The sequence below is a fragment of the Oryzias latipes genome, chromosome 8, assembly GCF_053564925.1.
Source record: "Oryzias latipes strain Hd-rR chromosome 8, Olatipes_Hd-rR_3.1".
Lineage (NCBI taxonomy): Eukaryota > Metazoa > Chordata > Actinopteri > Beloniformes > Adrianichthyidae > Oryzias > Oryzias latipes.
The window spans coordinates 2878513-2896552 of record NC_136244.1 but is presented as its reverse complement, the minus strand read 5'-3'; the positions used below and the strand labels follow the sequence as shown (position 1 = coordinate 2896552).

The following is an 18040-nucleotide window of genomic DNA, read 5'->3' as shown; positions in this document are numbered from 1 at the left end:
AGCATAGAGAATTAGAGACCAGAAAAGCAAAATAGAAATATCCAGAACAACGGGAACATGGGGGCCCAGGAAGGAACTACCCAGAACAAGAAAACATGAATGGATGACAGTGGGGAAGGATGCACACAGCAAAATACAGGTAGCCCAACAGTGACCAATTCATATCTTACTTCTAAAGATGGGATAAACGACGTGCAGCACAAACGCGAGAGTTTACATAGAGGCAGAGAGGCACGCATCATAAACCAGAGATTCATGCAGAAATGAATCCAGACGGGCGGAGAACCATACACCTTCCTTAAATAGAGCGGAAACCGAGATCCAAAGACAAGTCGCGACCACGGAGTTGCAAAAGACTGGTTACAAGGAAAATAGAACAGAGAAAACATAAAGAAAATGCAAAACAAAGGGGAGCCCATAGGAATACACTAAGTCCAAATAGTCCAAAATCCAGAATTTAGTTTGGCTGAAGGCCAGGGGAACGCTCTTCTAATTTCCTTCTCTCTCACAGAAGAGACATGTCCATAAACCGACCAATCCAAATACAGGTTAAACTAGCAAATGTACACAGCTTCAAAAGAAAAAGAAGCAAATCAAAGAGCCACCACGACAAAGCCAGCACTGAAAGAAGGCCCACACAGCAGAAACTGGACCTGGTTTTGAAGAAATGCAACGTGGCTTTATAAAGAACTGCAAGTCCCAGGGTCCTTAGGGGGCGTGACGTCACCGATGACCGCGTCGAGCAAGAAATGGAACCCGGAAGAAAACACATCACAGAAGCCGAAAGATAATGCACGCCGCTCACCAAACATTCCGGGGATCACGGCACTCAAGGCTGATACATCTCCCGATCAATCGCCACTGACAACCCGAATGCTGCAGGACGCTTCTTCGTAGACATGCGCCGGAAGATGCGAGAACCGCACCCCCCCCCCCCCCCCCCCCACGTAAGAAGGGGGATCCAACAATCAGAAAAGAACGGGGGAAGAGCATCATGATGCAGAAGGAGAACAGCAAGCATGGAGAACCGGCGAAGAACGCGGTGCTGCTGTGTAAAGGAGGAGACGAACGCCCCCCCCCATAAGAAGGGGGATCCAACAATCCGATAAGAATGGGGGGAGGACACCATGAAAAAGAACAGCGAGCATGGAGAACCAGTGAAGAACGCAGTGCTCCAGTAAAGAAGGACGAACAGCTTACAAAATTAGAATGCAGCACAGGTGAGAACATTTACTGACCCGCCCTAGGGGAGTGGCCTAAGTAAAAACCTGCTTGAGATTGACTTCCCGAAATGCTCCCAAGGTCGCCCACTTTCTTACTTTTAATGTAAATAACCCAAAGATGGGTTTTTTTACATAAATTTGCTGATTATTTTTATTATTTTATTTTTTGGTGGAGAACCCAGAGAGGATTCTTTGATATCAGACCGGGTTATTTATATTTGGTTATGTGTGGCTGTCTGGGAAACAATAAATGTTTACATTTAGGCACCCCTACGATCGTCACACTGTTTCTGTTTCAAACTGATCCTGGCCCCCGATCAGAGAATGGAAACATCATGTGGCCCTCACTGGAAAAAGTTTGGGGACCCCAGCAACAGGACAACATCATCTGCAAAAGGAAGGCAGGAAATCTGGCAGCTGGGTAGCTCCGTTGGTAAGGTGGAATGACTGTGTGCTTGTGGTAACCAGGGTTCAATTCCCGGAGGGGAATGAGCAATGGTACTGGGGGGGCCATACCTAAAAGATTCTGTCCATAAAGACTGAACAGGACCGGTGATAAAGGGCAGCCCTGCCGGAGTCCAACATGCAGCGGGAACAGGTCGGACTTACCACCGGTGTAGGTACCATAACCATTCGGCCTGCAACGTCACACACTGCCCCACTTGAACAAACTATGTAGCGTGGAGATCTGCATCGGAACAACGGACAGCCGAGCAGATCATGTGACGTCAGCACTAGTTGCAGGCTGAATGGTTATGGTACCTACACCAGCTATAAGCTCCTGCTATAGTCATATACAGAGGCAAGACGGACCTTAGTAAGGCTCTCCTGACCCATATACTGCCAGAGCACCCTTCACAGGACACCACAAACCACGAAAGTCAAACGCCTGTTCCAAATCCACAATTTCACAAAACACATATGGACTGGATGAGAAAACTGCTCCAAACCTTCAAGCACCCTAAAGAGAGTGTAGAGCTGGTCCACTGTTCCTGTTATCTGGAATGTTGAAACTATAAACATGAATGAAAAAACTCAAAACATAACTAAAAGAAGACAACTAACTTAAAGAAATGATCCAAATCTTCAACGCTAATACATACAGAAGCATTTTCTGTGAAGAAAATCATCCACAGCGGAGCGATGAGAGAGCAGCGTGTCGCTCCAGAAGCTCACTTAAAGACCTCTGGTCGGTACTAAAAGTGAGGCAGTATAGGAAGTTAACTCATGTATAATGGCCATATATTGGAAACTTAAAACATTCTGATTTAGTCTGAGGAAGTATTCATTTAGAATACACTACACATACATACTTGCCATATTGTACTTATACTCAAGTATAAATACACTTCAAGTTTACTACTTTTTGCTTTATATTATTATTATAATTATTATTATTATTATATGGTATGATATATGATAGGATATTATTTTATATTATGTTATATTATATTGTACTATTATAATTAGTTAGTCACGATAATTTACAAAGAAAATGAGCATTTCAAGTACAGAATAGATAGATAGATAGATAGATAGATAGATAGATAGATAGATAGATAGATAGATAGATAGATAGATAGATAGATAGATAGATAGATAGATAGATAGATAGATAGATAGATAGATAGATAGATAGATAGATAGATAGATAGATAGATAGATAGATAGATAGATAGATAGATAGATAGATAGATAGATAGATAGATAGATAGATAGATAGATAGATAGATAGATAGATAGATAGATAGATAGATAGATAGATAGATAGATAGATAGATAGATAGATAGATAGATTTTTTAAATGGTTTATTTCAAACACTCAAATAAGAATACACAAAAGCAATACAATCATCAGTTATACATTCATACAACGACGAATCAAACTTAGGATAATTAGACATATTAATAAATATTGCTTGAAAGGGAGTGGAAGGAAGCAAACTTATATAATCCCACCCCTGTTCTACCGTAACCATGTTATTACATGATTTATCATTATCCGGTTCATAACTTTTATCAGACAGAATTGAATCCTGAAATATCAATTAAACACATGACAAATATGAATTACTTAATTATTATGTATAAATAACTTTTAGAAATCATCATGGTAAATAAGGTCTTCGTAGTCCTGGTTTTTCTTAAGGGCCATGGTCAGCTCTCTTTTTTCTGGAGAAAATCAATTTTTTAAGTCATTATTTATTTATTTATTTATTTTGTTTTAAAGTCACTTGAAGATAGTTGTATAGTCACACGCGTCCGTGCTGTAACCCGGACCCGGAAGTCTTTATGACTTTATTGTTTATCTATATGACTTTATTAATCCCACGTTGGGGAAATTTTATATCATTCAGAAGTAATATATGTAATACAACATCAAAAAGGACATCAAAAATGACATTCATTTCAAATTATTAAAAATTATTATGAAAACTAATTATTAAAATATTATTACAATTATTAAAATTATTATTAAAAATGACATTCGTATTAAATGAATAAATACATATTAATATTAAGCTGCGAAAGTGCAAAAACGTGATCAACTGCTAACATGTGATCAACTATATAAAGAAAATCTCTAAGGAAATTTAAAAGATAAAAGATTTAAGTTTTTCGTTTTCCCTGTCTTTATCTTGTAATAATGGCCACTAACAGCAATGACAATGGAACGTTTTTGACGCTGAAGCCTTTAGAAAAGTGACTTTCGCGGCGCACGCGCAGCATGGAGCTCCTGTAGCAGCCTCAGCCTGCAGCCGTCTGCTCTGCGGCGCCTCCTCTGAGGAGAAGTCTGGCTGTGGTTCCTGGCGGGAGCAGCTGGGGATCAAGGGCAGAGCAGATCTGCAGCCTGCGTCCGCGCGCCTCAAGGTTCGCGTGCGGGAAGGGGGCGCTGACGCGCCCCTGAAGGTTCGCGGCGCATCGGGCTTACCGTGATACTGCGTGTGCTGTGCGGGCGGTGCCTCTGCTCCGGTTCCAGATCGCGGTCATAGTCTTCAGCAGAATGCTGGTCTACTTTCGTTTTCGGTCCTTAAGTAGTCCCCCCACACACACAAAATAGCCGGTCACGTGCTTCACGGGTTTTCCACGATGACATCATGCAGCGGCTCAACTACCCAATTTCATAGGGGTATGCAATCCCATTATCAAACCCCCCCCCCCCCCCCCTCCACCACACCACACAAACACACAGACATAAATTTACATTATAAAACGTCCCATCCATCCCTCCAAAAGCTATCTAAACACCCCCACAAACTTTAATTGTTTAAGAGTATAAATCTAATTACTTCTCAACTGATCTTGGAAATAGCCCAGTATCTCCCTGTTTCTTTTCCCTCTTCATCATCAGCTGGTCGTTTCTCTTTCTCTCTATCATCATCATCATCATCATCTGAGCCTCTCTCCTCGTTCTTCTGTGTTGTGACTGACTTATGTATGTCTGCACTCGTTTTCCCCGAAGGCCACAGGTGGTCAGCAGAACTTCAAACCAGAATGAGCATCTAGGTTTTTGGGACTTCAAGAGTTGAATTATTCCTCCCTGAAGTCATCTCCGCTCTCTTTTCTATCAGATGCATCACCAACCTCACGTCTGTCTCCTTCACCTCTTGCCTGTGTTCTTCTCCACTAAATCATACGGCCAAGCAAAGATTATTTAATGTGTTCAATATATTAAACATCTGCACATTTCATTACATGAAGATTACTATTTAGAAAAGGACTGACTTGGTATGAACTGGCTTTCCCCTGAGCATCACCATAAGACCAACCTGTTTCTCTCCTCCATCTGTCCTGATTCTTTCTCTCATCCTCACAGCTGTATGATGTAAACGTTGTATTTGGAAGATTTTAAAAGAATACAGAGACTAAACTATATGTCAAAATAGATTTTTTTTAATTGTAATGTAATGTGTAATGTACCGTAAATTCCGGACTACAAAGCGCACCAGATTACAAGCCGCACCCACCCATTTTCACGTGTTTGACTGCTTGTATACATACACAAGCCGCGTCAGAGTACAAGCCGCACATGTGTTAGGCGGTATTGTCATCCTGACCGATCAAGGCCAGCGTTCCAGACCGAGTGCAATTTATTAGCACATTGTGGGTGGTGCCAACTTAGCCTCTGGCTCACGTATTTGAGTGTATCGACATCTGTCAAACAGCATGGACCTATATTCTGTTCACAAGTTCCTCAGTTATGGTGTTTTTATTTCATTTTTTTTTTACTTATTGACAATCTAGGTATCGTACATAAAATTACAAACAGTAACCATATAATCAACATTACATCCCTCAGTTATAATGAGGAAATTTACATCCGCGATTCCACATTTCCCATGAGTCTTAGGGGCTAAAGGCGGGGCCAACGCCCGGCTCGCCATACTGTTGTATGTGTTTAAGAATGAGCAAGTATCAGCAGTGCATGGAGGGGTGAACGGGTAAAGCTCTCCTTCCGCTAGTGTCGCAGCAGCGTTATGGGAGTAACAGGACTGGTTAAAAAACACACCGGTAAAATACAGCAGCGGCGACTGAAAAGCGCGCGCCTCAGTGCGGCGCGTGCGTCAGAATTCAGAAGCCTCTGCACTCCGCGGACGCCTCTGCGCTCCGCTCCCGCCCGCTCCTTGTCTCCCCTTCCTATCTACTCCGACACCTCTGGCCAGGGCGGCTTCAAGGAGGAGCACTTCGTCCCCATTGCGCCGGTGAACGGAGCAAATAGTTTCTGTGCAAAGCAATCGGACTTAATACTGTACGTTTTGTGTATGAGGGGCGGGTGCGTTGTTACGTGTGGGAGCCTTCAGACTGCCATCGGCCCCGCAGCTCAATCAGCAGGAGAAGATGTCTCCAGCTCACACGGAGGCTGTGAGTTTTTCAAAGCAAAATTCCGCTTTTACGGTTTCCTTAGAAACCGTAAATGGAGTGTAAATTCACTCCATGCGCTGTTCTCTCCGTCACGCAGCAAACTGGCTTTTCCAAACCCGTTGGTGACGGTGGACTTTTTTACGCTGCTTTTAACGATTGCTTTTAACTTGAAAGCTTCATCATATTGTAGCGGCGATCACATGCACGTTGGGTCTAATGGCCCCAAAGGATTCTGGGATGCGGCCGGGCATGCGTGTTTCATTTTGTTGAACCATGACTGAAGTGTCTAAGACCTGAAGTCAAGTCCATGCTGTTTGGCTGCGAAGAGGTGTGCTGAATATAAATGACTTGTGCTTGGTGTTAGATAGAGAATTCAAACTATTCACTGAGTTCGAAAGTACGTACATGGCGGCCGCCAGTTAAATCCATAAATTAGCCGCATCACTGAATAAGCCGCAAGGCTGTAAGCGCAGGAAAAAAGTAGCGGCTTGTAGTCCGGAAATTACGGTATATCTCCTAAAATCCAAAGTGTCGTTCAGCCAAAGTGATATTAAAAGCAATAGGCAGTAAACTAAATAGTCACTCAAAAAACAATAATTATCCCAACCTTTAACAATACATATATTCCCCTGCAGGTAGCCCTGGGTGCACACTAGGTTGCCGACTCGTTATCCTCACACATACATTTACACACAGCACACACGACGCCATCATTGGAGTCCGATTGTTTACCCGAAAAAGGTATAGAAATTTGGGGAGTACAGTCATTTTAATACTAATTTGGTCATTTCTAATAAATGACAGAAGTTTTTTTGATGGAGATGTTGCATATCTCTTGTAATATTGATACCCAAGTACTTAAAGCCCTTTGTGGACATTTGGAATGGTAAGGCACCATTTTGTATTTGGAAAGCCAGATCATTAAATGGATAACATTCACTTTTACTTAAGTTTAATTTGTACCCAGAGAAAGCCCCAAATTTCCTCAAAACATGAATTATGTGAGGGATGTTTAGAATGGGCTCTGACAAATATAACAATAAATCATCTGCATACAAAGATACATGTTCCTTGCCGCCCCTGTTACGGCTGGTCAGAGAGGATAAACCCAGAAGCAGGAAGACTCAAACAAATCCATAAAGTTTTAAGCTTTTACTTGGCCCAAACAAGACCCAAACAGAGAAGATGCTCCAACACAAAACACAGAGAGAACAGAACTTAAATAGGAAGCAACATGATTGCAGGCAGCTGTGATCAATTAGTGAGGGACCACAGCTAACCTGCCAGAAATGCAAACAAAAGAAACACCACTAGAGGGCAACCATAACATAACCCCCCACACTAAGTCCGGCTTCTAGACGGACGACATGGTTGATCAGGATGGTCCCGATGAAAGCGATCAATTAGATCCGGGTCCAGAACATGACGTCCCGGAACCCACTGTCGATCGGCAGGACCGTACCCCTCCCAATCCACGAGGTATTGGATTCCCCGACCAACCCTTCTAGAGGCGAGAAGACTGCTGATGGTATAGACTGGTCCCCCATCCACAAAACGGGGGGCTGGAGGAGACGGAACAGTGGAGTGGAGGGAACTGACTCTCACAGGTTTCAGCTTGCTCACGTGGAAGACCGGGTGGATCCGCAAGCTGCTCGGAAGGTCCAGTTTGACTGCCACAGGGTTGACGATCCGGGTGATGGGGAAAGGACCAATGTACCGGGGATGTAATTTCCGAGCTCCCCCTTTCAACGGCACATCGGATGAAGAAAGCCACACTCTGTCCCCCACCTTGTATTCAGGAGCTGCCGATCTGCGTCGGTTGGCCACTGCAGTAAACCGTTCCTGATTCTGCAGAAGTATGTGACGATATCTGCTCCATGTACGTCGACAACGCCTCACAAAAGCAGCGGGACCCGAGGTTGAAGCCGATTGTTCCTGGTGGGGAAAAAGAGGTGGCTGATAGCCATAGGCAGCTTGAAAAGGGGAAAAACCAGAGGAATCTTGAAGGGTGTTGTGTGAATACTCAGCCCAGGGCAGCTGAGAAGACCAAGTGCTTTGGTTCTTGGCACACATGGCTCGTAAGGTTGTTTCCAAGTCCTGGTTGTAACGCTCTACCTGGCCGTTGGTTTGGGGGTGGAAACCTGAACTTAGGCTGACCTTGATCCCAAGGAGTTTGCAGAATTCTTTCCAGAAGGCGGCAACAAACTGCGGTCCTCGATCAGAAGTAATGTTCTGCGGAAGGCCATGTAAACGAAACACATGCTTGGAGACAATAACAGCCAACTCCTTGGCTGACGGCAACTTCCGCAGAGGCACAGCATGGACCAGTTTGGAGAACCTATCAATGATGGTGAGGATGACAACATTACCCTTAGAATTGGGTAACCCAGTAATGAAGTCCATAGAGATGTGGGACCAAGGTCTGGAGGGCACAGGTAGAGGTTGTAGGAAACCGGCGGGTGGTTTTCTGGGTACCTTGACGCTGGCACACACAGGACATGAGGATACGAAAGCCCGAATGTCTGAGGACACTGTGGGCCACCAAAACCGCTGGGCCACCAGAAACGCAGTCCTTGTGACTCCAGGATGGCAAGCCAACCGGGAGGAGTGCCCCCACTTGAGAACTGCTGGGCGAAGAGAGGGAGGAACAAACAGGCAGTTAGCAGGACATCCAGTAGGAATGGTAGTCACATCAGGGACTGAAGATTTGACCCTGCGCTCCAAGGCCCATAGAGACGCTCCCAGCACTAGATGCGGAGGAACAATAGTGGCAGCTGGCGTAGAACCCTCGGATTCCTCCTCCCGCTGAAATTGGCGTGAAAGAGCGTCCGCCTTGATGTTCTTACTGCCAGGCCGATAGGAGATGGAGAAATTGAATCTGTCAAAAAACAGGGCCCATCTGGCCTGGCGTGGGTTAAGTCTTTTGGCTGCTCGAATGTACTCCAGGTTTTTATGATCTGTCCAAACTAGAAACGGTTGATCAGACCCCTCCAACAGGTGACGCCACTCCTCCAAGGCTAACTTCACAGCTAGCAGCTCTCTGTTCCCTATGTCGTAGTTTCTCTCTGCAGGAGTGAGCTTGCAGGAGAAATACGCGCAGGGATGGACTTTGTTATCAGACGCCCTCTGGGACAAAACAGCCCCCACCCCAGACTCAGACGCATCTACCTCCACAATGAATTGTTTAGAGGTGTCCGGCTGAGTCAGGATAGGGGCTGCAGAGAAACGTCTTTTTAGGCCGTCAAACGCTTTATCAGCTCCCTCATCCCAGACAAAACGTACCTTAGCCGAGGTGAGTCTGTGAAGAGGTGCAGCCACGCCACTGAAACCTCGGATGAAACGCCTGTAAAAATTGGCAAACCCCAGGAAGCGCTGTAACTGCTTTCGTCCAGAAGGAACTGGCCACTCAAGAACAGCCTTAACCTTGGCATTGTCCATCTGAACAGACCCTGGGGTTATCACATGCCCGAGAAACTTAGTCCGAGTAGTGTGGAACTCACATTTCTCTGCCTTGCAATACAGCTGATTCTCGAGGAGGCGTTGTAAAACGGCTCTGACGTGCTGCACGTGGGTGTTAAGGTCTGGGGAAAAAACTAAAATATCGTCAAGGTATACAAACACAAATCTGTTAATCATGTCCTTGAGTATGTCATTAATAAGACACTGAAAAACTGCGGGAGCATTTGTAAGTCCAAAGGGCATAACAAGGTACTCGAAATGTCCACTGGGAGTGTTAAATGCAGTTTTCCATTCATCCCCCTCCCGTATGCGAACCAGATGGTATGCACTCCGCAGGTCTAGTTTAGTGAAGATCTGGGACCCCTTAACCAGATCAAAAGCGGACTGTAACAGAGGGAGGGGGTAAGTGTTCCGGACAGTAATGTTATTCAACCCCCTGTAATCAATGCAAGGTCGTAGTCCTCCATCCTGCTTTCCCACGAAAAAGAACCCAGCCCCTGCTGGAGAGGAGGAGGGACGGATGATTCCAGCCTGAAAACTCTCCTGTAGATACTCCTCCATGGCCTCCCGTTCAGGTAGAGACACAGGGTAGATGTGACCTTTAGGTGGTTGAGTCCCTGGTAGGAGGTCTATTGCACAGTCATAGGGGCGGTGGGGAGGCAGGGACTTGGTGCGAACCTTACTGAATACCACACTCAGGTCATGATATTCAGAAGGAACCATACGTAGGTCTAGAGGTTCAGGAAGCGGTTGCCTATCAACAGAAGATCGTACAGCTGCCGCAACCAAACAATTTAACATGCAAAAGGAACTCCAGGACAATACACGTCCGGAAACCCAGTCAATGTGAGGATTATGTTTACACAACCAAGGAACCGACTCACCAGATCCCTCCTATACTCAGGGCGTCCCAAACAGTTCCGGAGGAAATGCCCGGACTTTCCACAGTACAAACAAAGCCCCGCCTCCATACGCCTCCTTCGTTCAGCTGGGGAGAGAGGTCCTGAACGCGGGGGGAATGCAGAAGGGGCACCTGCAGCGTGGGCACCTGCAGCGTGGGCACCTGCAGCGTGGGCACCTGCAGCGTGGGCTTCTGCACGTCCTCGCTCCCTCATTCTTCGATCAATGCGAACCGCCAAGTCGATCAGCTTCTCCAGCTCGTCTGGTACCTCCCTCGCCGCCAGCTCGTCTTTGAGTGCGCAGGAGAGACCCTGAAGAAAAACGTCCACCAGCGCTTCGTCCGACCAGCGGGTGCTGGCGGCCAAAGTCCGGAATTCCACCGCGTAATCCATGACACTACGAGAGTCTTGCTGGAGACGGAGAAGCTCCGCGGCGGCTGTTCGGTGGGGCGTGGTCGGATTGAACACTGAGAGCAGGTGAGAGGAAAAAACTCGAAAAGAGCTGCAAAACTCGGCACGTCTGTCCCACTCTGCCAAACCCCAGCGCTTGGCCCGACCGGTCAGGAAACTCAGAGCAAAAACCACTTTGCTCTGCTCAGAGGGGAACTCACTTGGTCTAAACACAAAATGGAGCCGACAGGAGGACAAAATTGCTTCACAATCCTCAGCTGTCCCATCAAATGGCTCAGGAGATCCCAGCTGGATCTGGTCGGAAGAAGATGGGGAAATGTGCTCTAATGTCGAGAGACGGTCACGGAGTGTCTGTAATCCGTCTTTATATCCCTGCAGTTCTTGGTACAGAGCATCAGAGTCCAGATCTGCAGATGGCTGGGGTAAGTTTCTGTTCTCCATACTTCCCGCTGGGTTTAACATGGTTGGAGCATAATGTTACGGCTGGTCAGAGAGGATAAACCCAGAAGCAGGAAGACTCAAACAAATCCATAAAGTTTTAAGCTTTTACTTGGCCCAAAAAAGACCCAAACAGAGAAGATGCTCCAACACAAAACACAGAGAGAACAGAACTTAAATAGGAAGCAACATGATTGCAGGCAGCTGTGATCAATTAGTGAGGGACCACAGCTAACCTGCCAGAAATGCAAACAAAAGAAACACCACTAGAGGGCAACCATAACAGCCCCTGTGGATTCCACTAATTGATGGTAAAGTTTTAAGTGTGATCGATAAGGGCTCTATTGCTAAAGCAAATAGTAGTGGGCTGAGAGGACAGCCCTGGCGAGTACCCCGTGACAACTGAAAATGTTGTGACCGCTAACCATTACTAACTACGGAGGCTTTGGGTGATTTATACAAAAGTTTGATCCAGGAGATGAAGTTGGGACCATATCCAAATTTTTTTAAACATGCAAACAGATATCTCCACTCCACCCTATCAAAGGCTTTATCCGCATCAAATGCAATTACCACCCCTGCCTCTGCTGCGGAGGCAGGGGTGGTAAATCATGTTAAAAAGTCGGCATACATTTTTTGAATAAGGGCATAAAACCAGTTTGATCATTAGAGATCACATCCTGTACGATCCAGACGAAGGGAGAGGGATTTAGCTTAGATCTTTGCATCGGAGGGAGATGGGTCGGTATGAGCTACAGTCTTTAACATCTTCACCTAGTTTGAGAAGAAGGGTAAGGGAGGCCACGGGATAGAGAGTCATTAAACATATCGAGTAGTATTGGGGATAGTTTGTTTGAGAATTTTTTATAAAACTCTACAGGGTACCTGTCTGGGCCTGGAGCCTTACCATTTTGCATTGAGTGTATTGCATTAGTGATTTCTTTATGGATCAGTGGAAGCTCAGCATTGGTCCTGTGTATTTCTGTTACTAAAGGGGATTCTAAGTTATTTAAAAAAAATTCCATCTCCGAGCAATCTTCTGTCATTTCTGACATATACAGGTCAGAGTAAAAGGAAGTAAATGCTTTGTTGATTTCTGCTGGGTCAATAGTCAGTGTGCCATCTTTTTTTGTTATTTGAAGGATAAGTTGGTGCGCTAAGAAATATCCAACTTTGTCACCGTGTTCATAGAGGTATCCACGTGCTTTTAACAGGAGCTCTTCTGTTTTTACAGTTGACATCAAATTATATTTTGTTTGGAGGTCCAGTCTCTTTTTATAGAGTTCAGGGGAGGGAGAGGCAGAATACTGAGCATCCACTAAGATATAGATTTATTAAGCTCTTCTTGTGTAGTCCTTTTCATTTTGTTGATTTTAGCTGAATATGAGATCATCTCACCCCTGATAACAGCCTTTAATTTTTCCCAGAGGATAGAAGGGGAGATGTCATCTTTTTGGTTAGTTTCTATGAAGTTGTCTATTCTTTGAGGTATCATTTTGCAGAAGCTATCCTCAGGAAGGTTTGTTGATTTAGGATTGGAACGATCAAGTGTTGGATTTATTACACAGTTCAAGTCTCCACCAAAAATGAACTGGTGTGAGTTTTGGTCAGGAATCAATGACATTATCTTACCTACCGGTATACATTTTTCATCATCCCAATTTGGGGCGTAGATGCTTACCAAAAATACAGGCTTATAATACAGGAGCCCAGACACTAACACAAATCGCCCTTGAGGGTCTGGAATAATGGTGGTTACTGCAAACTGGATTTTTTAATGAATTAGTATTACAGTTCCGCAGGTTTTAGAATTAAGATTAGAATGAAATATATTACCAACCCAACTTTTTTAAAGTCTAACTTGGTCTTTAACCAGTAGGTGAGTTTCCTGAAGAAAGGCAATATCACATTTTAAATGTTTAAGGTGATTAAATATCCTAGCTTGTTTAACAGGTCCATTCAAACCTTTTATATTCAAACTATATATCCTCCTGCATCAGCACCGTTCACCATATAAAAAACAAGAGAGAAAAAGACCCAACAGTGACAGCCAGGGTACACAGCTTATTAATTACTTTATCAAAGCAGAAAAGCAGTCCATGCTGCAGAAAAGTGATGATGTTCCCTTCCCCACCCTTAGACAAAACCCCGTTTAAACCTAAACTAAGAACTAAGCCTATACCTGTCCTTCTCCATGAGGCAAGCTGCAGGCTAAACACTATTTTTCCTACAAACTTCTGGTAGCACACTTCCTTGAAAGCACCGTGAGCACACATACACACACACACCCACAGGTTGGTGCGCGCGTCCACGTCATAATCAAACATTTCGCTGTGAAACCATAGTTTCTTACAACAACTCACCCTTCATTTTTACAGTTTAAACATCGGGTGCACACTTGGTCATCAGTAATTTGCTGCATACACATAAATAGCAACGCTTACTCACAGCAGCTCAGCAGCGGCGTCTTAGCCACGCCCCCTCCGTTGACAGCCAAACCGAGGGATTTTTTTTTTCATATATTGTTGTTAATCTTATGAAACAGCTGTTCCCAATTATGGCCCGCAGCAGTCACAGACTGCAAGGACCATATTGTAACTGCTACGAGGGTCAAACACTCAAAAAGGTCCAAAACGTCAAAAAAGTATTTAAAAAAGTTATTATTAGTAATAATAATAATAATAATAATAATAATAAATAATACAAATTAGAGAGAATAATTTAAGCTACAAAATTGTAGACCACTAAACATATATTGGCTTGTGTATAAACATCAGATCCTGAGGCTGAATATGTTTAAAAAAATCATAAGAACAAAAAAAAATATATAATAATAGTAACTTTTACAACAACATATGCCAACATATGTCAACATATGTCACTCAAAGTGCTGTGCATAAAATACAATAAAATTTAAAAGCAAGATGACAAGACAAACAGTGCAACGACACCCCCCCCACACACACAAACACACACACAGACACAGACATACGTACGCACACCATGATAAAAAAAAAGTGATAAAATTATAGAATGTAGAGACCTGGCTTTGTCATGAAGCAGGGAAGCGATATTTTGGGGACATGTCCACATCAGTGACCCCCCACCAAAGTTCACGGATAACACTGCCACAGAACCCCCCAGATCTGATCAAAAGAGTCAGACCCGGGAGATCCCATTGCAGCGACCCCGTTCACTGAGAAGGGTCAGTCACCGATGTGGAGGATCCCTCAGAGGAAAACACTGGAGTTACAAATAAAATATAAAAGGAATAAAATTAAAATATATTTAAAACATGAACAAGAAACAAATAATTACATAAACCTTAATAGACATATGAAATGGTAAGAGTGACTAAAAAATAAATAAATGTATGTACATACACATATAAAACTAGTAAAAAGAAAAGATAAATAATTAAAATATGAAATAAATTCCTAAAATTCAACTACAAGCTAAATTAAAAAGGTAGGTCTTAAGCCTTCCTTTAAAAACATGAACAGTCTCTGCAGCCCTGAGGCTCTCTGGGCGGACGGTATCAGAGGACCTCAGGGTCCGCGAGGGCTCATACTTTAAAATCATGTCAGATAAATACGAAGGCCCGAAACCATAAAAACATTAATAAAACAATAAAAGATCTATAAAATCAATTCTGAATTGCACAGGGAGCCAATGCATTAATTCATTCATTTTCTATTCCGTTTTTCCCTTTCAGGGTTGCGGGGCTGCTGGAGCCTATGCCGGTCACTTGTGGGCGAAGGCAGGGGACAACCTGGACAGGTCACCAGTGTGTCACAGCGTAGGATGTCCACAATCACACATCCATTCACTCTCACAGTCAAGTTGCCAATCAACCTATGAAGCATGTTTTTGGATGGAGGAAGGAAGCCGGAGATCCCGGAGAAAATCCACGCATACACGGGGAGAACATGCAAACTCCACACAGAAAGGTCCCCCATTGATGTTGTTTTTTCACATCCCCCCAGCTGGGACTTGAACCGGGGGCCTTCTTGCTGTGAGGCAAGAGCTAACCACTGCGCCGCCGTGCAGCCCTATGGGGGGAGCCAATGCAGCGATTTTAAAATGGGTGTAATGTGTTCCCGCCTCCTGGTCCTCGTCAATACGCGTGCTGCTGAATTTTGCAGCAGTTGAAGGTTTGCTATCCTTGTTCTGGGAAGACCAGAGAGCAGGGCATTACAGTAATCTAGTCTGCAGGTGATAAAAGCATGCATTAGCACCTCTGTGCTGGCAAGAGAGAGAAATGGGCGGGCTCTGGCTTTTTTTTTAGATGATAAAATCCTGTTTTCGGTATATTTTTAATTTGTGGGATAAAATTCATCTCAGTCAAAAATGACACCCAGGTTTCTCACACACTGAGAAGTTTTGTAATTCTTTAGTTTAGATAAAACTATCTCTCTCTTGTCTGCTATCTACTGATACAATACAGACATAATTAATGATTACTATGAAAGGGTATCATTATTATTATCTTTATTGTTATTTTTATTATTATATCAGGACAACTGATTTGATTTTTTGTTCATTATAGATTTCTCCCAGTCAGGAGCAGAACACCCCAAGCAGACAAACCTAAGCATTAAACAGAAACACAATAAATCTAAATATATCAGTATGCATTGAACTTTCTGTTAGTTTTCTAAAGGCTGTTTATTACGTTAGTAGAATGAATTTTGAAAATATAGCTTATGGTTTTTGTGCGCCACCCCAAGATTTCTGCCGGCCACCCCCATGAAAAATTTCTGGAGGGGCCACTGAGATTAAAGTTATAATTATGAGAAAAAAGTCATGAATCCCGGAAAAAAGTCAGAACTCTAAGAAAAAAATCAGAATTCTATTAAATTCTGAGATTACGGGTAGAGTCAGGTTTCTGAGAAAAAAGTCAGATTTCTAAAAAAGGCAGAACTCTGAGATTAAATCAGAATTCTGAGATTACAAGTAAAGTCAGATTTCTGAGAAACAAGACATATGTCTGTAGTCCTAACATGTCATACCAAAATGTAATATCATGTTTTAGCCTTTACAATATGTCATAACAGTAATAGATAAATGTGTAAATGTGCTGCTGACAATCCAAAGAAAAGTTATACCGAAATGTTCTTTCCAAGAAAAACAATATTTTGTCAAAAGATATTTACACATGTATCTTTAGTATAAACAAGATTATTTTCCATTGTGTATTTTTAACACATATTTGAAAAACAACACTTGTATGAATATCAATGAGCAAAATCTATTTGGTCTTCCTTTTAATTAGTCTGGATTATCGGTGGCGGTCAAGTCTGTCAGGCATTAGAAAGTGAAGCTCAATAATGATCTATCAACTCAAAAATTGGAAGGGAGCGTTTTACTTGGTCCCCCACATTGACCCCCCCCGCCCCCGGCAAAAAGTATTTGTCAGCGATTGATTCTGCAAGTTGTTCCTTTTATAGGCTTAGTATGGTCTGTAATGATCAACATCAACTGGTACACTCATACTAGGTGACTTCAATTTACTCGTAGACACTCCCACAAACTGCTCTGCTGTCGAGTTTTTGGAATTGCTTGACACCTTACAGCTATCCCGGCATGTAAAAGAACCCACACACTCTAAAGGACACACTCTTGACTTGGTTATCACTGACACAGCCTCTATTATCAGCATGGAAGTTCACGACTTGGGCGTGTCTGACCTCAAGGTTATTTCATTAGAAGTACACTGACCAAAAATATAAACGCAACACTTTTGTTATTGCTCCCATTTTTTATGGTATGAACTTTAAGATGTGAAACATTTTCCACATACACAAAATAACCAGTTCTCTGAAATATTGTTCACAAATCTGTCTAAATCTGTGATAGTGAGCACTTCTCCTTTGCCAAAACAATCCATTCCACCTCACAGGTGTGCCATATCAAGATGCTGATTAGACAGCATGATTATTGCACAGGTGTACCTTAGACTGGCCACAAGAAAAGGCCACTCGGAAATCTTCAGTTTTGTTTTATTGAGGGGGTCAGGGGACTCAGACAACCAGTCAGTATCTGGTGTGACCACCATTTGCCTCATGAAGTGCGACACATCTCCTTCGCATAGAGTTGATCAGGTTGTCTATTGTGACCTGTGGAATGTTGGTCCACTCTTCTTCAATGGCTGTGCGAAGTTGCTGGATATTGGCAGGAACTGGAACATGCTGTCGTATACGCCGATCCAGAGCATCCCAAACATGCTCAATGGGTGACATGTCCGGTGAGTATGCTGGCCATGCAAGAACTGGGGTGTTTTCAGCTTCCAAGAATTGTGTACAGATCCTTGCAACACGGGGCCGTGCATTACCATGCTGCAACATGAGGTGATGTTGTTGGATGTACAGCACAACAATGGGCACCAGGATCTCGTCACGGTATCTCTGTGCATTCAAAATGCCATCAATGAAATGCACCTGTGTTCGTCGTCCATAACAGATGCCTGTCCAAACCATAACCCCACCACCACCATGGGCTACTCGATCCACAACATTGACATCAGAAAACCGCTCACCGCGGTGCTCTCTCTGCTCGGAGGGGGGGGTTTCACATTACACCTGAGCCGGGGGTGTCCGTGTCCCTGGGGGTGGGTTCTGGTCCTTGCCCCTGAGCAATGGGCCCCACCAAATTTCCAACTGTGGCCGAGCCTGGTCGGGCCATGTTTACAACACCCCTTGTGGGCCCCCTTTTTTTCCCCGGGGTGCTACCCTCCTGGGCGAGGGC

At 43.9% G+C, this 18040-nt stretch overlaps 1 protein-coding gene across 10 annotated transcripts in view; it reads right to left on the bottom strand.

Moving 5' to 3' along the window:
* Positions 1-13760, bottom strand: part of LOC101166556 (uncharacterized) — a 51931-nt gene extending 38171 nt beyond the window's left edge. For 9 of the 10 annotated variants that reach the window (XM_023957790.2, XM_023957791.2, XM_023957792.2 and 6 more), the window contains exon 1: positions 4156-4295. The gene's annotated coding sequence lies outside the window, so the exon portion shown is untranslated. Of the gene's footprint in view, positions 1-4155; positions 4296-13741 lie in introns of those variants that run through there. The other variant, XM_078951118.1, reaches the window with a different exon arrangement.
* Between the last annotated feature and the right edge of the window lie 4280 nt (positions 13761-18040).